General features: G+C 43.0%; 1 protein-coding gene across 6 annotated transcripts in view; it reads left to right on the top strand.

Annotated features, from left to right (window-relative positions):
• IFRD2 (interferon related developmental regulator 2) overlaps positions 1-22740 on the top strand; it is a 35867-nt gene that overhangs the window by 7808 nt on the left and 5319 nt on the right. The gene's annotated exons all lie outside the window — the stretch shown is intronic.

Genomic DNA, 22740 nt, shown 5'->3' with positions numbered 1-22740 from the left:
TTGTTTAGAGAGAGGAGATAGGTGGGGAGAAAACAGGCACAGGCAGGCTGGGTGGGAGCAGTTGAAAGGGAGAGAGAAAGACACACAGAGAAAAAGCAAGAGAGGAAGAGATCAACATGTGCTTTGGAGATCGTTTAAATCACTTGTATGGGGGCACTCCTTCCAGGCTTCCTCTGGCCAGTCATCTTGCTTCGTCTGGCTTTGGCTTGACTCAGGGCCCCGCCTTCAGGATGTATTTTAGCACAGGGGTCTCTGGGAAGTTGACAGGATATACTGTGGTCTGGTGCACCTCCTTTCTTTGACCCCCAAGGATCCTTTCTTCAAGTGTGCAGTTCTGGAGGTCTCCTTGACTTCAGAAATGAGAAAGAGATGATCTTTCTTTTGTCCAACAGGATGCAGAGTTTATCTTGAAGTTGTTTGTCCACAGAGAACAGATTACAGTTGCTCAGACTGGGCCCCATCTATCTCCTTCAAAACGAAGGTGGTATCTTGTTTGTCTTTTAGGGCCGCACCTGTGGCATATGGAGGTTCCCAGGCTAGGGATGGAATTGGAGCTATAGTTGCTGGCCTACACCACAGCAGTGCAGGATCCGAGCTATGTCTGTGACCTACACCGCAGCTCACGACAATGCTGGATCCTTAACCCACTGAGCAAGGCCTGGGATCGAACCTGTGTCCTCATGGATACTAATCAGATTCATTTCCGTGAGCCATGACTGGAACTCCCTGGAGGTGGTGTTTAATTTTTAAAGCCTGTGAAAGCTGTTGCGTGACCTTTGCTATGCACGAAGACCCATTGTCAGTCTGGAGATGACAGGACATCTCGAACCTAGGAATAATTTCCTTCAGAAGTGCTTTAGCCGCTTCAGTTACCTTTTCTTTCTTTTCTTTTTTTTTTTTGCTATTTCTTGGGCCGCTCCCTCGGCATATGGAGGTTCCCAGGCTAGGGGTCAAATCGGAGCTGCAGCCTCTGGCCTACACCAGAGCCACAGCAACGTGGGATCCGAGCCGCGTCTGCGACCTACACCACAGCTCACGGCAACGCTGGATCGTCAACCCACTGAGCAAGGGCAGGGACCGAACCCACAACCTCATGGTTCCTAGTCGGATTCATTAACCACTGCGCCACGATGGGAACTCCTCAGTTACCTTTTCTGTTCTGGTGGGGAAGGCCTCTATCTACCCAGTAAAAGTATCTAAAAAAATTAGTAAGTATTTAAAGCTCTGGAAAGAGGGCATCTGAGTGAAATCTGTCACTCCTCTCCTGGGTAAGTCCCATGTCACTGGACTGGGCTAACAAAAGGTGAGGTGGTTTGATGTTGTCTCCTGGATTGTGAGTAGCAGAGAGGGTGCAAGCTCAAGTGATGCTCTTGATTGTATCTGGAAGCCCTTTCCCTATAAAAAGTCAAAAAACAATTGTAGACAATGGATCTCTCCCCACATAGAATCGTGTAGCCCTTTAACGATTGTCCATTGGTCTGAAAGAGATATAGGCAATTTTTGATCTGTGTCCAATCAGCCATCTGTCTCCTTAGTTTCCCCTTTGTCTCATGCCCAGGTCTCTTTAGAAGCTGAGTACTTGGGTATCACATTAGATGGGGTAAGGGATGGACCCAGTGCCATTTCTGTTACGGGCGTCAGGGATGCTTTCTTTGCTTCCTTACCTCCCTTATTGTTTCCTTGGATAATTTTGAGAAATTACGTTTCAGTGGCCACAGTAGTTATTTGCAGTAGTGAATGACTGCTTCTTGTTTTGGTCTTTGAGCTGCTTCTATAAGTGGTAAAATCTCAGCTCCATAATTTACAAGGGATTTTTTTTGGCTGCACTTGCAGCATGTGAAAATTCCCAGGCCAGGGATCAAACTTGCGCTGCAATACTGACCTGAACCTTGGCAGTGACCACACCAGATCCTTAACTTGCTGAACCACAAAGGAATTTTTTTTTTTTTGCTTTTGTAAGTGCTCTTTCCTTTTAGATAGCTGCATGGGCATGTAAAACAAGGAAGGCATGTTTAGAGTCTGTGTATGTATTTATAATTTTTCCTTCTGTGGTGTAGGTCACAGACACAGCTTGAATCTGGTGTTGCTGTGGCATAGACTGGTGGGCACAGCTCCGAATCGACCCCTAGCCTGGGAACCTCCATGCCGTGGGTGTGGCCCTAAAGAGCAAAAAAATAAAAATAATAATAATAATTTTTCCTTTTCCTGAGATTAGGCTTGGGTTAGAGCTCTCAGTTCAGCCTCCTGGGCTAAAGCGTTAGCCTGCCAAGGTTTTGCTCCTATGACACCCGAAGGGCTCATACCCAGCCCTCTTGACTCTGTCCTTAATGAAACTACTGTCATCAATAAACCATTCTTCTTCGGGGTTTTCTTTTTTTTGTCTTTTTTTTTTTTTTTTTGTCTTTTTTTTTTTTTTGTCTTTTGAGGGCCGCATCCGCAGCGGTTGGAGGTTCTGAGGCTAGGCTTCCAGTTGCAGCTGTAGCCTCTGACCTACACCACAGTTCATGGTAACACGAGGTCCTTGGCCCACTGAGCAAGGCCAGGCATCAAACCTATGTTCTCATGGATGTTAGATTAGTTTCTGCTGAGCCACGACGGAAATGCCTTCCTCAGGGTTTTCTATGGCCTGATCTATTAGGTCAGGTCTATAGTCATAAACCTGGTTGAAGTTTTCAGAACAAGAATATATTAGCTTTGGGCTTTCTAAGCATGGCTGGATCGAGGGTGCAGTATGTTTTGAGAGTTACCTGTGGTGGGGAGCCAAGAGATGGTCTCCTTTTAGCCAATGTTGGCCTTCAATCTCCAGAATCCCTCATACTTGGTGCGGGGTCTGGACTTCCAGTGGCTTTACTAAGGTAAGCTTTTTAGCTTTTTCCACTACTAAAGTGGTGGGAGCTACTGCTCAAGGCAGCCAGGCCAACCTCAAGCCAATTGTATAGAAAACTAGTCTAGGCTGAGGAACTTCTCCTGGTTTTTGTACAAGGACTCAGAACTGTGCCCTACTTTTCAGCTACATGTCCAAAGGAATGGAGCCACTTGGCATGGTTTTATATATGTGTATGTGTATATATATATTTGTCATTATATTATTATTGGTTTTATATATTATATATATATATATATATTATTGGTCATCATACACATCTTCTCTCTCTCTCTCCCTTTTTTTTTTTTTTTTCCTTTTTAGGGCTGTACCTGAGGCATATCACAGGCTAGGGATTGAATCATAGCTACAGCTGCTAGCCTATACCACAGCCATAGCAATGCCAGATCCGAGCTGCATCTGAAACCTACACCACAGCTCACGGCAATGCCGGATCCTTAACCCACTGAGTGAGGCCAGGGATTGAACCAGCAACCTCATGGTTCCTAGTCGGATTCATTTCCACTGCACCACAATAGGAACGCCTACACGTCTTCTCTTTTTGTTAATGTGTTATCTAAAGCAACTTTATTGTCTAATAATTTGTTACAAAAGGAGAGCTTTAAAACATGAGATTACAGGAGTTCCTGACCTGGCGCAGTGGAAAGGAGCCCAGCTAGGAACCATGAGGTTGTGGGTTTGATCCCTGACCTCGCTCAGTGGGTTAAGGATCAGGTGTTGCTGTGAGCTGTGGTGTAGGTTGCAGATGCGGCTCAGATCTGACATTGTTGTGGCTCTGGCGTAGGCCGGTAGCTACAGCTCTGATTACACCCCTAGCCTTGGAACCTCCATATGTCACAGTTACAGCCCTGAAAAGACAAAAAAAAAAAAAAAAAACCCATTGAGATTGCTGCTCCCAGCTGCCAGCTGATGCTGCTTTGAGAATGGCTGGTGGCATCAAGTCTGACATAGCTTATAAAACTTAAACTCTCAGGAATACAACGACTTGTCTGAAATTATGCCCATTATGCCACCTAGTATTACTTTGGATGTCTGAACCACAGCTACTTCATTCTGACTTTCACATCACTCCTTAATGGCCAAAGTGCATGTCACTGTTAGTGGGTTTAGTGCTTTTCTAGATATGAGAAGATGCACAAATTTAGGCTCATAAAAATTCTTTCCTAAAAATATATATCTAAAGGTCTGTTCTGCCAGGTTTTTTCAGAGCACAGAGCGCCTACCTCATTGCTGATTTTTCACCTTGAACTCCTTTCAGGGGGTGTTGAAGGTCAGCCACTGCAGTGGTTCATGATATAATCCTTATAAAGGTAGATAAGTGCTAGTTTCCAGTCAGCAGGGCCCCTTTACAGTCATAAATTTGACGATGGTTTGGGGGAATTTCATGACCATTTTGTCCTATGGTACTAGGAATGCTCATTCCTAGGTCTGAAAGATTTCATTGGTAGGCCATTTGATGTGCTACTACTAGACTGGGCTTTATTAACAGTAGCAAAAATCTCTGGACTACCTGTCTTCTAGTCTCTTATGAGGAGAATATTCCCTCTTGTTGCTTCTTCCCATATCCAGAATTACACTGTCATTGATCTCATATGGAACTGTATATCATCACTTTATCAGAGGCTCAGTCACAGATTTGGTGATGCAAGAAACTACAACTTTGTAAAACAGGCAGTATTTAAAAAAATAATATAGCTAACAATATTAATAAGGTCATAAGTAAAAATTTAAATCAAGAATTTTCATTAGCTGCAGCTCAGTATGTCCCTAGGTTGTCTGGCTTAGTCTGCTAGAATAAATTTCCAACGGGCTAACTAAGGAGAGCCGTGGAGGGTATAAACCCACCTAGGTAAATCAGAACTAGATGCAGGAATTCCTGTTCTGGCTCAGTGGGTTAAGGACCAGACATTGTCTCTGTGAGGATGTGGATTCAATTTCTGGCCTTGGTTAGTGGGTTAAGGATCCGGTATTATAGCAAGCTGTGGTGTAGACTGAAGATGGGGCTCAGATCTGGTGTTGCCATGGCTGTGGTGTAGGCCATAGCTGCAGCTCTGATTCGACCCCTAGCCCAGGAACTTCCATATGCTGCAGGTACAACTGTTAAAAAAAAAAAAAAAAAAAAAAAAAAAAAAAAGGAGTTCCCGTTGTGGCGCAGTGGCTAACGAATCCGACTAGGAACCATGAGGTTGCGGGTTCGATCCCTGCCCTTGCTCAGTGGGTTAACGATCCGGCGTTGCCGTGAGCTGTGGTGTAGGTTGCAGACGCGGCTCGGATCCCGAGTTGCTGTGGCTCTGGCATAGGCTGGCGGCTACAGCTCCGATTCGACCCCTAGCCTGGGAACCTCCATATGCCGGGAGAGCGGCCCAAGAAATAGCAACAACAATAACAACAACAAGAAAAGACCAAAAAATAAAATAAAATGAAATGAAATGAAATGAAATGAAATGAAATGAAATGAAATAAAATGAAATAAAATTAAATAAAATTAAAAAAAAAAAAAAAAGTGGAGTTCCCGTCGTGGTGCAGTGGAAACGAATCTGACTAGGAACCAGGAGGTTGCGGGTTCAATCCCTGGCCTCGCTCAGTGAGTTAAGGACCTGGCGTTGCCGTGAGCTGTGGTATAGGTCGCAGCCACAGCTCGGATCCTGCGTCGCTGTAGTGTAGGCCGGCAGCTACAGCTCTGTTTAGGCCCCTAGCCTGGGAACCTCCATATACTGCCGGTGTGGCCCTAAAACAACAAAAAGACAACAACAACAAAAAGGTACCAGATGCAGCTACCACACACCCAACAGTTGGATTGATTTGCATAGGATCATGCCCATTATAAATAAAAATTTAATTCGTGTGTAAAAGTTCAAGAAAACGTAAGCAGCTGTATGAGTCAGGTCTGACAGTCTTGAGAGAGATGTCTACTTCTGATGTCATCATCTTTTAATCCTGGCATTGGCAGTGTTTTTTCTTTTTTCTTTTTTAATTGAATGAATTTTATTATATTTATAGTTGTACGACCATCATCACATTCCTAATTTTACAACATTTCCATCCCAAACCCCCAGTCTATTCCTCTGCCATGGCTGCCCCTATCCCCAACCTGTCTCCTTTGGTAACCAACCATGAGTTTTTCAAAGTCTGTGAGTCTGTTTCTGTTCTACAAAGAAGTGCATTGTATCCTTTTTTTTAGATTCCATGTATAAGTGATAGCATATGATGTTTGTTTCTCATTGTCTAACTGTACTTAGCATGATGATTTCTGTGTCCATGTTGCTGCAAATGCCATTATTTAATTCCTTTTTTATGGCTGCGTAGTATTCCATTGTGTGTATGTACTACATCTTCCTCTCCTCCTCTGTTGATGGACATTTAGGTTGCTTCCATGTCTTGACTGTTGTATATAGTGTTGCAGTGAATATTGAGGTACGTGTATCTTTTTGAGTCATGATTTTCTCTGGATAGATGTCCAAGAGTGGGATTGCTGGATCATATGGGAATTCTATTTTTAGTTTTTTTGGTTTGTTATTTTTTTTTTTTTCCTTCTTTAGGGCTACACCTGCACTATATGGAGTTTTCCCAGGCTAGGGGTCAAATCATAGCTACAGCTGCCGGCCTCTGGCACAGCCATAGCAACGCAAGATCCGAGCCAAGTCTGTGACCTACACCACAGCTCATGGCAAGGCCAGATCATCAACCTACTGAGCAAGGCCAAGGATCAAACCTGCATCCTCCTGGATACTAGTTGGATTCGTTTCTGCTGCACCACAACGGGAACTCCTATTTTTAGCTTTTAAGGAATCTGTTTTCCGTAATGGTTGCACCAATATACATCCCCATCATCAGTGTAAGAGGGTTCCCTTTTCTCCACACTTCCACCATTTATTGTTTGTAGACTTTTTGATGATGGCTGTTCTGGCTGGTGTAAGGTGGTACCTCATAGTAGTTTTGTTTTGTATCTCTGTAGTAATTAGTGACGTTGAACATCTTTTTTCTTTTTTTTTTTAGGGCTGCACCCGCAGCACATGAAGATTCCCAGGCTAGGGGTTGAATTGGAGTTACAGCCGCCAGCCTACGCCACAACCACAGCAGTAGCAACACCAGATCCAAGCTGTGTCTGTGACCTACACCACAGTTTACAGCAATGCCGGATCCTTAACCCACTGATCGAGCCAGGGATCAAACCTGCATCCTCATGGATACTAGTTGGGTTTGTTAACCACTGAGCCACGATGGGAACTCCAGTGCTGAACATCTTTTCATGTGTTTTTTGGCCATCTGTATGTATTCTTTGGAGAATTGTCAGTTTAGATCTTCTGCCCATTTTGTGATGGAGTTGTGTTTTTTTGATATTGAGCTGCAGGAGGTGTTTGTATATTTTGGAGATTAATCCCTTGTCACTTCATTTGCAAATATTTTCTCCCATTCTCTGGGTTGTCTTTTTGTTTTGTTTAGGGTTTCCTTTGCTGTGCAAAACCTTTTGGGTTTAATTATGTGCCATTTGTTTATTTTCATTTTTATTGTCATTACTCTAGCAGGTGGATCTGAGAAGATATTTTAGAAGTTTATGCTGGAGTGTAGGGCCTATGTTTTCCTCTAAGAGTTTTTTATAGTGTCCCATCTTATATTTAGGTCTTTAATCCATTTTGAGTTTGTTTTGTGTATGGTGTTAGAGAGTGTTCTAATTTCATTCTTTAACATGTAATAATCCATTTTTCCTAGCACTTCTTATTGAAAGGACTGTCTTTATTGTATATTCTTTTCTTTTTTTCTTTTCTTTTTAGGGCTGCACCTGCAGTATATGGAAGTTGCCAGGGTAGGGGTCGAATCGGAGCTATAGCTGCAGGCCTAAACATCAGCCACAAGCAACAAGGAATGTGAGCTGTGTCTTCGACGTACACGGCAGCTTGTGGCAATGCTGGATCCTTAACCCACTGAGTGAACCTGTGTCCTAATGGATATTGGTCCAGTTCATTATCACTGAGCCACAACGGGAACTCCTCCATTGTATATTCTTGCTTCCTTTGTCAATAGATTAGTTGACCATAGTTGTGTGGGTTTAATTCTGGGCTTTCTAGCCTGTTCCACTGATCTCTATTTCTGTTTTTTGCCAGTACCATACTGTTGTTATGACTATAGCTTTGTAGTATAGTCTGAAGTCAGGGAGCCTGATTCCTTTCTCAGGATAGCTTTGACTATTTTGGGGCTTCTATGTTTCCAAATAAATTTTAAAATGTTTTTATTCTAGTTCTGTGAAAAATGCCATTGGTAATTTGATAGGGATTGTGTTGAATCTATAGATAGCCTTGGGTCAATTTGACACTATTGATTGTTCCAATCCAAGAGCATGGTATATCTATCTTTCCCTTTATGTCATCTTTTATTTCTTTCATCAGCATCTTATAGTTTTCAGAGTACAGGTCTTTTTCTCCTTAGGTAGGTTTATTCCTAGGTTTTTTTCTTTTTTTTTTTTTAATGTGATGGTAAGTGGGGTTGTTTCCTTAATTTCTCTTTCTGATCTTTCATTGTTAGTATATAGAAATTAGAAATGTATTTTATTTCTGTGTATTAATTTTGTATCCTACAACTTTACCAAATTCATTGATGAGCTCTAACAGTTTTCTGGTAGCATCTTTAGAATTTTCTAAGTATTGTGTCAGGTCATCTGCAAACAGTGATAGTTTTACTTCTTCCTTTCCAATTTGGATTTCATTTATTTATTTATTTATTTTTGTCTTTTTAGGGCTGCACCCATGGCATATGGAAGTTCCCAGGCTAGGTGTTGAATCAGAGCTGTAGCTGCCTGCCATATAGCCACAGCCACAGCCATACCAGATACAAGCCGAGTCAGCAACCTACACCACAGCTCATGGCAATGCTGGACCCTTAACCCGCTGAGCGAGGCCAGGGATCAAACCTGCATGCTCATGGGTACTAGTCAGATTTGTTTCTGCTGAGCCACAACATGAACTCGCAGTTCTTTTTAGTTCTTTTTCTTCTCTGATTGCTGTGGCTAGGACTTCCAAAACTATGTTGAATAGAAGTGAGAACGGACATACTTATCTTGTTCCTGATCTTAGTGAGAATTCTTTTAACTTTTCAATATTGAGAATGATGTTAGCTGTGGGTTTGTCACATATGGCCTTTACGTTGAAGTAGGCTCCTTCTATGGCTAGTTTCTGAAGAGTTTTTTTCAGAAATGGGCGTTGGATTTTGTCAAGAGGTTTTTGTGCATCTATCGAGAGGATCATATGGTTTTTATTCTTCAGTTTGTAATGTGGTATATTACACTGATTAATTTGTGGATATTGAAAAATCCTCGCACCCCTGGGATAAATCCCACTTGATCATGGTATACAATCCTTTTGATGTATTGCTGGATTTGGTTTGCTAGTATTTCGTTGAGGATTTTTTTATCTATGTCCATCAGTGATACTGGCCTGTAATTTTCTTTAGTTTTTCCCTAGGTCAATAGGCTTTTTATTATATCTTAAAACATCACAGATGAGTCTGAAGAATCATCTGGCATATTGTTTCTATAGCCAGACAACTCAGATCTTACTCATCAGCCTGCTGAACTGTTCCTTTTTCAGAAACTTAGATACCATCCAAAAATTTTCTGATATCCTTGTTCTTAACTGTTGTGGCTTGCTGAATCAAAGCAGCTGAATTTGATACAGTTCATTGTCATTTCCTTCAAGAATCAACTCATCTTTCTGGGCTTGAGATACTGAACACGTAATGCCTGGCTTCATCAGAAACCTGTGGATGTATTTTTCACCCCCAAAATTTTGGATTTCAGCAAGAGAACCATTCTGAATAAAGGTGTTGATGGGGGAGTTCTCGTCGTGGCACAGTGGTTAACGAATCCAACTAGGAACCATGAGGTTGCGGGTTCCATCCCTGCCCTTGCTCAGTGGGTTAAGGATCTGGCGTTGCTGTGAGCTGTGGTGTAGGTCGCAGAGGCAGCTTGGATCTGGCGTTGCTGTGGCCCTGGTGTAGGCCGGCAGCTACAGCTCCCATCTGACCCCTAGCCTGGGAACCTCCATATGCTGCGGGATCGGCCCTAAAAAGCAAAAAAAAAAAAAAAAAAAAAGAAAAGACGTTGATGGGGAAGTGAACATACACAGAGCTTATCTTGTAACGGAAGCCCAGTGTAACCCCTTGATGATGTTGTGTACATGACTACAGATAGTGCAAACAGTAGCCAGTTCCTTTCTATTTCCCCACCATTTTTCAACGTGGAGCCTCTTCTTTTTCTTTCCAAGGAGACTGAATTCTAGATTGATGTGGACGAAGTGCCTCTGGGGCCCTTCATAATAACTGTGTGTCCTTTTGGAATGATGTCAACATTTTTGGAATGTCGACAGTCTGATTGCTGAAAAGGATCAGCAAAGAGCTGTTGTTTTCTTTTTTTGTGATATCTTTGGTTTTGGTGTCAGGTGATGGTGGCCTTGTAGAATGAGTTTGGGAGTGTTGCTTTCTCTGAAATTTTTTGGAATAATTTCAGAAGGATAGTTGTTAACTCTTCTCTAAATTTTTGGTGGAGTTCAACCTGTGAAGCCATCTGGTCCTGGGCTTTTGTTTTTTGTAAGTTTTAATTTTTTTATTTTATTTGGTCTTTTTGCTATTTCTTGGGCCACTCCTGCAGCATATGGAGGTTCCCAGGCTAGGGGTCGAATTGGAGCTGCAGCCACCAGCCTACGCCAGAGCCACAGCAATGCTGGATCCAAGCCGTGTCTGCAACCTACACCACAGCTCACGGCAACGCCGGATCGTTAACCCACTGAGCAAGGGCAGGGACCAAACCCCCAACCTCATGGTTCCTAGTCGGATTCGTTAACCACTGCGCCACGACGGGAACTCCTGTTTTTTGTAAGTTTTTAAATCATAGTTCCAATTTCACTACTTGTCGTTGGTCTGCTCATCTATTTCTTCTTGGTTTAGTCTTGGAAGATTGTACTTTTCTTAGAATTTATCCAACTCTTCCATTTCTTCTAGGCCGTCCATTTTATTGGCAAATAGTTGCTTGTAGGAATCTCTTATGATCCTTTCAGTTTCTGTGATGTCAGTTGTAACTTCTCCTTTTTCATTATTAATTTTATTGATTTGAGTCCTTTTTTTTTTCTCTTATTATAGACTTCGCTTTTTGGGGGGGTTGTCTTTTTTATTTTATTTGCTTATTTTTAGGGCCGCACCCACAGCAAATGGAGGTTCCCAGGCTAGGAGTTGAATCAGAACTATAGCCGCTGGCCTACACCACAGCCATAGCAACGCCAGATCCAAGACACGTATGCCACCTACACCACAGCACCACAGTTCACGGCAACGCCGGATCCTTAACCCACTGAGGAAGGCCAGAGATCAAACCTTCATCTTCATGGAAGCTATCTATAGTCAGATTCGTTTCCACTACAGCATGACAGGAGCTCCCAGACAGTGTTTTAAAGGATGCTTTTCCCAGTATGCATAATCTCGGTTATTATCATGGGCATCTGCTCTTCACCCAAAGATAGACTATAGCAATCAGCTTCAGAAACAAGCTTAGAATATCTTCTTTTTTGGACGCCCTGTGGCAGATGGAGTTCCTAGGCCAGGGTTAAGATCTGCGCCACACTCGTGATCTATGCTGCTGCGGCAACACCAGATCCTTTAATAAGGAAGGCCTATTTTGTGTCTGTGTATATGTTTATAATTTTTCCTTTCCCTAGGTTTAAGGCTCTGGTTAGAGCTATCAGTTCAGCCTTTTGGGCTGAGGTGTTAGCTGGCAAAGATTTTGCTTCTGTAACGCTGTGAGTGCTCATGATATACACCCTGCCCTCCTAACCCTGTCCGTAATCAAGCCACTGCCATCAGTAAACGTTCTTCCTTAGGGTTTTCTATGGCTTGATCCCTTAGATCAGACCTACCGGCATAAACCTGGTCAAGGGTTTCAAGGCCAGAATGTGTTAGTTTTGGGCTTTAAGGAGGCAAAAGTGTAGCCAGGTTGAGAGTGTGGCAAATTTTAGAGTTACCTCTGGGGAGTTGAGGAGCAAAGCCTGGTACTTTGTAAGGCAACCTCCATTAGCCAATGGTGGCCTCTTATCTCTAGAATCCCTTGTATTTGGTAAGTAGGCTGGACTTCCAGTGGCTGTCTAAAGATAAGCTTATTAGCTGCTTCCACTAATGAAACAGTGGTGGCAGCTACTTCCTGAAGGCAGTCAGGCCAGCCTTGAGCCACAGGGTCTAGTTTGTTTGGAAAAATATCATATAGGCTGAGGAACTTCTACTTGCTTCTGTACTAGGACCCCCAGAGCTGTACTCTGCTTTTCAGCCACGTACAAGATGAATGTCTTTTTCAAATTGGAGAGACCCAGAGCAGGAGCTCTGGTGAGGGCCTGCTTGATATTATTAAAAGCCTTTTCCTGTTCCCCAGTCCAAAATTCTGTGTCTGGGCCTTTAGTGATTTCATATGGGGTTTGGCATTGCCCAAATCTTAGACTCCAAATTCTGCAAAATCCTATGATGCCCCAAAAAGTATGGAGATGTTTCTTTGTTTTTGGAGTACTTAGGTCTAATATAGCTTGTTTTCTATCTGGAGATAACTCTCTACTTCTGAGTTTTATAATATATCCCAGATATTTAACTTGTGGCTTTGAAATATTATCCTTTATCTGAGAGACTCTATAACCTCGGGCCCCAAGGAGATTGAGGATTTCAGTGGTATTTTGATCCAAGGCCTCCATGGAAGGGCTATGTATTAGTAGATCACCCACATACTGTAGAATAGCCCCTTTTAGGTGTACCTCCCTTAGTTCTTTGCTGAGGGCCTGGGCAGTCCCACTTCCATTGACCTGTTCATTTGCAGGCTGGACAGGGCCCAGGGAGCTCTTACTGGCCTTCTCAGGCCCAATGGCAAGTTTCCTTGCATTTGAAGAACTGCCCCTTGCTGGTCTTACCTCTAGATGGATAGTCAAACTTTCTTGGCCCCCTTGAGTTGTCCTGAGGTTGCAAGGCCTGGTTGATAGCAATGGCTGCCAGTTTAGCATGAGCTTGGCCTGCCTGCTTTCATGTAGGGTTTTCTGTTCCTTTTCAGCTTGATCTCGACTGTTAAATACCCCAAAGGCCACCTCTTGGAGTTGGGGCCTAGAGGTTTGTGAGTCTACTTGAAACTTTGGGAGTTTCTGCCTAATATCAGGAGTGGACTGGACTGGCTTAGTAAACTGTTGTCCCAGAAGGGATTGGCCTTTGGGAGTGGAGAGGTCAGTGTTAGTAAATTTTCTAAAAGCCTCCACAAGCTGTCCCTGAAAGAGGGCTGGATTTTCTTTTTCTTCCTGGGTCACTCCTTTAACCTTTTCATAGTTAACTGTTTGATACACTTTCTTATCCCTTCTAATACACGTTGGATTATGTGGTTCTTGGCTTCTGTTCCCTCTGGGGAATTATTTATTTATTTATTTATTTATTTATTTTGTCTTTTTGTCTTTTCTAGGGCTACACTTGCAGCATATGCAGGTTCCCAGGCTAGGGGTCCAATCAGAGCTATAGCCTCCAGCCTATGCCAGAGCCACAGCAACGCGGGATCTGAGCCGCATCTGCAACCTACACCACAGCTCACGGCAACGCCAGATCCATAACCCACTGAGCAAGGGCAGGGATCGAACCCGCAACCTCATGGTTCCTAGTCAGATTTGTTAACCACTGCGTTACGACGGGAACTCCCCTCTGGGGAATTATAACTCCACCAAGGCTTCTGATTCAAGACTGAATCTGCACCCATAACAAAATATTGGGGTTGGTCCCTGGCAAGCTGGTTGCTGTGCTGCTGGGCTGCTGCCCAAATTCTCTGTTTTTCCTTAGAAGTACAGCAAGTACTATTTGGACATCCTTTCAGGTTAAATCAAAGGCCAAAGTTAGGGCCTAAAACCCTTCAAACTTACTGAGGTTTTCAGAAAATCAGCACAGTCGCTATTTGCATTGAGCTAAATCAGAGAGAAGGGCACATGTATTCTGATTGCCCCTTCACCATTTGCCACTTCCTTAAGAGGGCATATTTTCCCTGATCCTGAGTGATAGGAAGTTCCACTACAAGTTACCATAGGGACTAGTCTGTCTGTCTTGAGGTAATGGAGGCTATAGAGGGAAAGAGGGAGGTAGAGTTGGGGATCATTCAGAGGGATGCAGAGAGGTAGGTGATTCCAGAGAAGTGGGTGGCTCCGAAGAAGTAAGGGTACTGTCAGGAGTAGGGGAAGATTTTAGGTTGGAAATGCTATTATACACTTTGGTTGTGGTGATCATTGTACAACTATAAATGTAATTGATAAAAAAAATGCTATAAAAATCAAATAAATTAAAAAGGAGTAGGGGAAGATTAGAAGGGGATCATTGGAGTTCCCGTCGTGGCGCAGTGGTTAACGAATCCAACGAGGAACCATGAGGTTGCAGGTTCCGTCCCTGCCCTTGCTCAGTGGGTTAACGATCCGGCGTTGCAGTGAGCTGTGGTGTAGGTCGCAGACGCGGCTCGGATCCCACGTTGCTGTGGCTCTGGTGTAGGCCGGTGGCTACAGCTCCAATTCAACCCCTAGCCTGGGAACCTCCATATGCCGCAGGAGCGGCTCAAAGAAATAGCAAAAAGACAAAAAAAAAAAAAAAAAAAAAAAAAAGGATCATTTACCGTTTTACTTTTATTTTATTTATTTATTTGTTTTTTAGGGCTGCACCCACGGCACATGGAGAGTCCCAGGCTAGGGTTCAGGTCAGAGCTGCAGCTGCCAGCCTACAGCACAGTCACAGCAATGCCAGATGTGAATGGTATCTGCAGCCTACACCACAGCTCACAGCGACACCAGCTCCTTAACCCACTGAGTGAGGCCAGGGATCAAACCTGCGTCCTTGTGGATACTAGTCAGTTTCATTTCCACTGAGCCACAATGGGAACTCCAGAAGGGGATCATCTAAAATGTTGGGAGAGTTTTTCGGTTCTCCAGGCTTCTGATTTACAAGAGCCACATAGGATAATATTTTGGTAAAAAACCATGAAGACTTGAACATAGGAAACCTCAGTCCATTTATTCATCCTGCAGCAGTAAAGACCCTATTGCAGGAGTTCCCATTGTGGCTCAGTAGGTTAAGAACCCAACTAGTATCCATAAAGATGTGGGTTCGATCCCTGGCCTCACCAGTGGTTAAGGATCCAGTGTTGTCACAAGCTGCAGTATAGTTCGCAGATGTGGCTTGGATCCTGTGTTGCAGTGGCCATGGTGTGGGTTGGCAGCTGCAGGTCCAATTGGATCCCTAGCCTGGGAACTTCCAATATGCTGCATGTGTGGCCGTAAAATAAACATATATATCCAATTGCAGAGTGGTATTATAATTTAGAGACCCATTTTCAGGCCATTTTTCTCCATCCCTCAAATTACATAAAGGCCAGGCAGTGCTGGGGTAGGATTTAAGTTTTTCCTTTTTCAGCCTTTTTTTTTTTTTTTTTTTTTTTTTTTTAATTTCCGCTTAAATTCCAGGGGTTTTTCTTCTCTCTTGGAAGAGCATCCTCCCATGCTGAGTAACCTGCAACCAAGAACAAGAGAAATCTAGGAGTTCCTGTCGTGGCGCAGTGGTTAACGAATCTGACTAGGAACCATGAGGTTGCAGGTTTGATCCCTGCCCTTGCTCAGTGGGTCAAGGTTTCGGCGTTGCCGTGAGCTGTGGTGTAGGTCGCAGACGCGGCTCGGATCCTGTGTTGCTGTGGCTCTGGCGTAGGCTGGCAGCTACAGCTCCGATTCAACCCCTAGCCCGGGAACCTCCATATGCCACGGGAGCGGCCCAAGAAATGGCAAAAAAAGACAAAAAAAAAAAAAAAAAATAGAGAAATCTAGAAATTGATCTGGTGTGCTGGAAGAATTTACCAGGAGGCTTTAACCTGAAGGGGTTCAGAGCCTCTCCCAAATTCCCTTTGAACCTGACAGGTTTTTGAGCATCCTCTACTCTCCCATCGAGAGACGTCTCTGGTCAAAATTAATTCCTTGTGCAAGATATTCTGCCCCTTTGTCAGGGGAAGACATTTGTATCAGTGTACAACAGCTGCCAGGATTCCCCTTATGGGGGATCTGTTGCTTATAGAGCTTATGCCCTATGACGTCTTCCCATACTGTGGTGTAGCCTCACTATTGAGCATCTACAAAGTTTATAATGCGAGATTCTGTGAGGTGGCCAGCCCAGTAGGCTGTCCGTAGCAGTGTATAGGCTGCCAAGGCCTGAAGCGAAGGGGGTCCGATAGATGCAAAGAGGAACCTAACCCTTGGGAAACTGGAGTTGGGTGCTGTGGAAGGCAGCATGGGGTTTAAGACCCAAGTGCTGAGAGGCAAAGAAATTCTCATAATAGGAGTTCCTGTCCTGGCACAATGGAAACGAATCCGACTAGGAACCATGGGGTTGCAGGTTCGATCTCTGGCCTCGTTCCGTAGGTTGGGGATCTGACGTTGCCGTGAGCTGTGGTGTGGGTCGCAGATGCAGATTGGATCCTGTGTGGCTGTGGCTGTGGTGTGGGCCGGCAGCTACAGCTCCTATTCAACCCCTAGCCTGGAAACCTCCATATGCTGCGGGTGCGGCCCTAACAGGCCAAAAAAAAAAAAAGAAAGAAATTCTCAGAATAGATTTTATTTTTAATTTAAATTTTACTTAAAAATTTTTATAGTTGATTTACAGTGTTCTGTCAATTTCTGCTGTACAGCAAAGTGACCCAGTTGTGCATATATATACACTTTTTTTCACATTATCATCTATCATCTTCCATCACAAGTGATTAGATATATAGTTCCCTGTGCTACAAAGCAGGATCTCATTGCTTATTTACTGCAAGTACAATAGTTTACATCTGCTAACCCCAAATTCCCAGTCCATCCTACTCCTTCCCCCTCCCCCTTGACAACCACAAATCTGTTCTCTATGTCCATGAGTTTGTTTCTGTTGTATAGATAGGTTCATTTATGCCATATTTTTATTTTATTTTTTTTTTAGTGATTTTTAATGTTTTCCATGATAGCTCGTTTATAGTATACTGTCAGTTTTCTACTGTACAGCAAGGTGACCCAGTCACACATACATATATACATTCTTTTTTCTCACATTATCATGCTCCATCGTAAGTGACTAGATATAGTTCCCAGTGCCACACAGCAGGATCTCATAGTTTATCCATTCCAAAGGCAATGGTTTGCATCTATTAACCCCAAATTCCCAGTCCATCCTACTCCCTCCCCCTCCTGCCTGACAACCACAAGTCTGTTGTCCATGTCCATGATGTTCTTTTCTGTGGAAAGGTTCGTTTGTGCCATATGTTAGATTCTAGAAATCAGTGATATCATATGGTATTTGTCTTTCTAACTTATTTGGTATGAGAGTCTCTAGTTCCATCCATGTTGCTGCTATTGGCATTATTTTGTTCTTTTTTATGGCTGAGTAGTGTTCCACTGTGTGTATGTACCGCATCTTCTTAATCCATCCATCTGTCGATGGACACTTAGGTTGTTTCCGTGTCCATGGCTATTGTGAATAGTGCTGCAGTGAACATATGGGTACATGTGTCTTTTTCAAAGAAAATTTTGTCCAGATATATGCCCAAGAATGGGATTGCTGAGTCATATGGTAGTTCTGTATTTAGTTTTCTGAGGTACCTCTATACTGTTTTCCATAGTGGTTGTACCAATGTACATTCCCATTAGCAGTGTAGAAAGGTGCCCTTTTCTCCACACCCTCTCCAGCATTTGTCATTTGTGCCATATATTGGATTCCACATGTAAATATTCTATCATATTTGTCTTTCTCTTTCTGACTTACTTCACTTAGTATGAGAGTCTCTAGCTGCATCCATGTGGCTGCAAATGGCATGATTTCTTTTTTTTTTTAGGGCCACACCCACAGCATATGGAGGTTCCCAGACTAGGAGTCAAATTGGAGCTACAGCTGCTGGCCTACACCACAGCCACAGCAATGCCAGATCCAAGCTGCATCTGTGACCTACGCCGCAGCTTATGGCAGCAACGGATCCTTATCCCACTGAACAAGGACAGGGATCAAACCCGCATCCCCATGGACTCTAGTTAGGTTTGTTAACCACAGAGCCATGGTGGGGACTCCGATTTCATTCTTTTTTATGGCTGAGTAGTATTCTATTGTGTATGTATACCACATCTTCTTAGCACGTTCATCTGTTGATTGAGGTTGTTTCCATGTCTTTGCTTTTGTGAATAGTGGTGCAGTGAACATAGGGGTACACATATCTTTTTCAGTGTAAATTTAAGATATATGCCCAGGAGTGGGATTGCTGGATGTTATGGCAGTTCTGTATTTAGTTTTCTGAGGAACCTTCATACTGTTTTCCATAGTTGTACCAGTTTACATTTCCACCAACAGTGCAGGAGGGTTCCCTTTCCTCCACACCCTCTCTGGCATTTGTTATCTGTGGACTTATTAATGGTGGCCATTCTGACTGGTGTGAGGTGGTACCTCAGAGTAGTTTTGATTTGCATTTCTCTAATAATCAGTGATGTTGAGCATTTTTTCATGTGCTTGTTGGCCATCTGTATATCTTCTTTGGAGAAATGTCTGTTCAGGTCTTTTGCCCATTTTTCCATTGGGTTGTTGGCTTTTTTGCTGTTGAATTGTGTAAGTTGTTTATATATTTTAGAGATTAAGCCCTTGTCGGGTGCATCGTTTGAAACTATTTTCTCCCATTCTTTAAGTTGTCTTTTTGGTTTTTTTAATGGTTTGCTTTGCTGAGCAAAAGCTTGTCGGTTTGATTAGGTCCCATTGGTTTATTTATTTATTTATTTATTTATTTTGGTCTTTTTGCTATTTCTTGGGCCGCTCCCGCGGCATATGGAGGTTCCCAGGCTAGGGGTCGAATCGGCGCTGTAGCCACCGGCCTACGCCAGAGCCACAGCAACTCGGGATCCAAGCCGCGTCTGCAACCTACACCACAGCTCACGGCAACGCCGGACCCTTAACCCACTGAGCAAGGGCAGGGACGGAACCCGCAACCTCATGGTTCCTAGTCGGATTCGTTAACCACTGCGCCACGACGGGAACTCCCCATTGGTTTATTTTTGCTTTTATTTCTGTTGCCTTGGGAGACAACCTGAGAAAACATTTGTAAGGTTGATGTCAGAGAATGTTTTGCCTTTGTTCTTGTCTAGGAATTTGACGGTGTCTTAACTTATGTTTAAGTCTTTAAGCCATTTTGAGTTTTATTTTTGTTCACGGTATGAGGGTGTGTTCCAGTTTCATTGATTTTCGTGTGGCTGTCCAGTTTTCCCAGCACCACTTGCTGAAAAGACTTTTTCCCATTTTCTATTCTTGTGTCCTTTGTGTAAAATTAATTGATAGTAAGTGTCTGGGTTTATTTCTGGGTTCTCTATTCTGTTCCATTGATCGCCATGTCTGTTTTGGTACCAGTACCACACTGTCTTGATTACTGTGGCTTTGTAATATTGCCTAAAATCTGGGCGAGTTATGTCTCCTGCTTGGTGTTTTGTTTTGTTTTGTTTTGCTTTTGTCTTTTTGTCTTTTCTAGGGTTGCTCCTGTGGCATATGGAGGTTCCCAGGCTAGGTGTCTAATCGGAGCTGTAGCTACTGGCCTACTCCAGAGCCACAGCAACGCCAGATCGGGGCTGTGTCTATAACCTACACCACAGCTCACGGCAACTCCGGATCCCTAGCCCTCTGAGCAAGGCCAGGGATTGAACCTACAACCTCATGGTTCCCAGTTGGATTCATTTCCAATGTACCACAATAGGAACTCCTGAATCCTTTTTTGATTTCCTTGATTGTTTTATAATTCTCAGCATATAAGTCTTTCACCTTCTTGGTCAGGTTTATTCCTAGGTATTTAAGTTTTTGTGGTGCAATTTAAAAAATTTTTTTATTTTTATTTATTTATTTTTTTTGTCTTTTTGCCTTTTTCTTGAGCCGCTCCTGCAGCACATGGAGGTTCCCAGGCTAGGGGTCTAATCGGAGCTGTAGGCACTGGCCTACGCCAGAGCCACAGCAACGTGGGATCCGAGCCGCGTCTGCGACCTACACCACAGCTCACGGCAATGCTGGATCCTTAACCCACTGAGCAAGGCCAGGGATCAAACCCGCAACCTCATGGTTCCTAGTCAGATTCGTTAACCGCTGTGCCATGACGGGAACTCCCATTGGGGTACAGTTTTAAAAGGTACTATATTTGTATATTCCTTTTCTAATATTTCATTGTTAATACATAGAAATTCAACTGTTTTCTGAATGTTAATCTTGTATCCTGCTGTTTTGCTGAATTCATTGATCAGTTCAAGTAGTTTTTGCATGGAGTCCTAAGGGTGTTCTATGTATAGTGTCATGTCATCTGCATAGAGTGACAATTTTACCTCTTCTCTTCCAATTTGGATACCTTTTATTTCTTTTGTTTGTCTGATTGCCGTGGCAAGGACTTCCAATACTATGTTGAAGAAAAGTGGTGAGAGTGGGCATTCCTAGAGTTCCTGTCGTGGTGCAGCAGAAATAAATCCTACTAGGAACTATGAGGTTGTAGGTTCGATCCCTGGCTTTGCTCAGTGAGTTAAGGATCTGGTGTTGCCGTGAGCTGTGGTGTAGGTCGCAGATGCAGCTCAGATCCTGTGTTGCTGTGACTGCGGTATAGGCCGGCAGCTATAGCTTCCATTCAACCCCTAGCCTGGGAACCTCCATGTGCTGGGGGTACAGCCCCAAAAGGCACACACACACAAAAAGGTGGTGAGAATGGGCATCCTTCTCCTGTTATAGATTGGAGCAGGAAAGCTTTCAGCTTTTCTCTGTTGAGCGTTCTTTTGGCTGTGGCTTTGTCATAAATGACTTTTATTACGATAAGGTATGTTCCCTCTCTACGCACTTTGATAAGAGTTTTTGTCATGAATGGATGTTGGATTTTGTCAAATACTTTTTCTGCATCTATTGAGATGATCATGTAGTTTCTGACGTTTCTTTTGTTAACTTGGTATATGATGTTGATTGATTTGCCTATGTTGAACCATCCTTGTGAAGGTGGGATGAATCCCATATGGTCTTGGTATATGATCTTTTTACTATTTCGTTGGATTTGGTTGGCGAAAATTTTGTTGAGAATTTTGCATCTATGTTTTTTTTTTTGTTTTGTTTTGTTTGTTTTGTTTTTTTCCTGATGTGGGTATTCCAACTCCTGCCTTCCTCCTGTCTTTTCCATTTGCATGAAATATCGTTTTCCATCCCCTCACTTTCAATTTACATGTGTCCTTTTTTCCTAAAGTGAATCTTCTATAGGCAGTATATTGTAGACTCTGGGTTTTTTATACAGTCTTCCACTCTATGTCTTTTGATTGGAGCATTCAGTCCATTGACATTTAAGGTCATTATTGTTGGTTTGTTTTTGGTCCTTTTAGGGCCACATCCAAGGCATATGGAAGTTCCCAGGCTAGGGGTCGGATTGGAACTATAGCTGCTGGCCTACGCCACAACCACAGCAATTTGGGATCCGAGCTGCGTCTATGACCTACACCACAGCTCACGGCAGAGCCAGATCCTTAACCCACTGAGCAAGGCCAGGGATTGAACTTGCATCCTCATGGATACTAGTCGGTTTCATTATTGCTGAGCCATGATGGGAACTCCAGTAATTATAAATATGTATTTATTGCCATTTGAAACCTTGTTTTCCAGTGGAGTTTATATTTATCCTTTGTTCCTTTGTTTTTATTTTATGCTTGTGTCCTTTTCTTTTCAGTTGTTGTGAATGCATTGTTTGGTTTTGATTTGTGGATACTAGTTGGTTTTGTAACCACTAAGCCATGACAGGAACTCCCTGGTGGTGATTTGTGGTTGCCCTGTTTTTCAAGTCTGTCAACCCCTTCCTATATCTGCTTGCTTTAGTCTAATGGTCATATAGGTGCAAACACATTGTAAAAAACAAAACAAAAGCCTAGATTTTCGTACTTCCCCACATTTTATGATTTTGATGTCCTTTTTAAAAACATTTTCATGTTTATCTTTTTGCTGTTCCTTGTGTTTATCGTCACTTTTATAATAGGTCTCCTCCCCCCCCCCCCCCGCCTTTTAGTTCTATGTACTGGCTTATTTAAGTGATTGGTTTCCAGTTGTGATTTTCTCCGTCCTATTTCTTATTTTATTTAGAGGAGCCCTTTCAATATTTCTTTTAGAATGGGTTTAGCATGCTGTACTCTTTCAATTTTTGTTTGTTGGAGGAATTCTTTATTTCACCTTCTATTTTAAATTATATTCTTGCTGGGTAGAGTATTCTAATATGTCTTAGTATGGGCCTGTTTGGGTTCAACTTGTTTGGGGCCCTCTGTGCTTCCTGTATCTTGATATCTGTTTTCTTTAGATTTGGAAAGTTTTTGGCCATAGTTTCTTCAAATACATTTTCAATCCCTTTTTCTTTTTCTTCTGCTTCTAGAATCCCTATTATGCATCGATTGGCCTGCTTTATATTATCCCATAAATCTCTTATATTGCTTTCATGTTTTTTCATTTGGTTTTCTGTCTGCTGTCCTGACTGGATGATTTCCATTTTTCTATTTTCCAAGTCACTAATTCATTCCTGTGCATTATTCATTCTGCTCTTCAGTGCCTTTAATTCACCTTGCATCCCTGCAAATGAACTTGCTAATTTTTCTTGACTAGGTATCTGACTTGGTTACACCCCTAGTAAGAGATGGAGCTGGGATTTGAACCCTGGAGCTGGGATTTGAACCCTGGGTCTGTCGGACTCTGTAAAGTCCCTGGTGCTTGCCCTGGCAATTCAGGGGCATCATATGGGCTGGTGGTTGAGTCTCCCGCATAGTGTTCCTGAATATGCCTCCACTCTATGCTGGGCCCTGGGCCTT

This window comes from Sus scrofa, chromosome 13 (genome assembly GCF_054392235.1).
Source record: "Sus scrofa isolate SSC_HxYL_T2T_F1_AM1 chromosome 13, Sscrofa_HxYL_maternal_Yorkshire_Landrace_v2.0, whole genome shotgun sequence".
Taxonomy (NCBI): domain Eukaryota; kingdom Metazoa; phylum Chordata; class Mammalia; order Artiodactyla; family Suidae; genus Sus; species Sus scrofa.
Note: the sequence above shows the minus strand (reverse complement) of the source record. Positions and strands in the feature narration are given on the sequence as shown.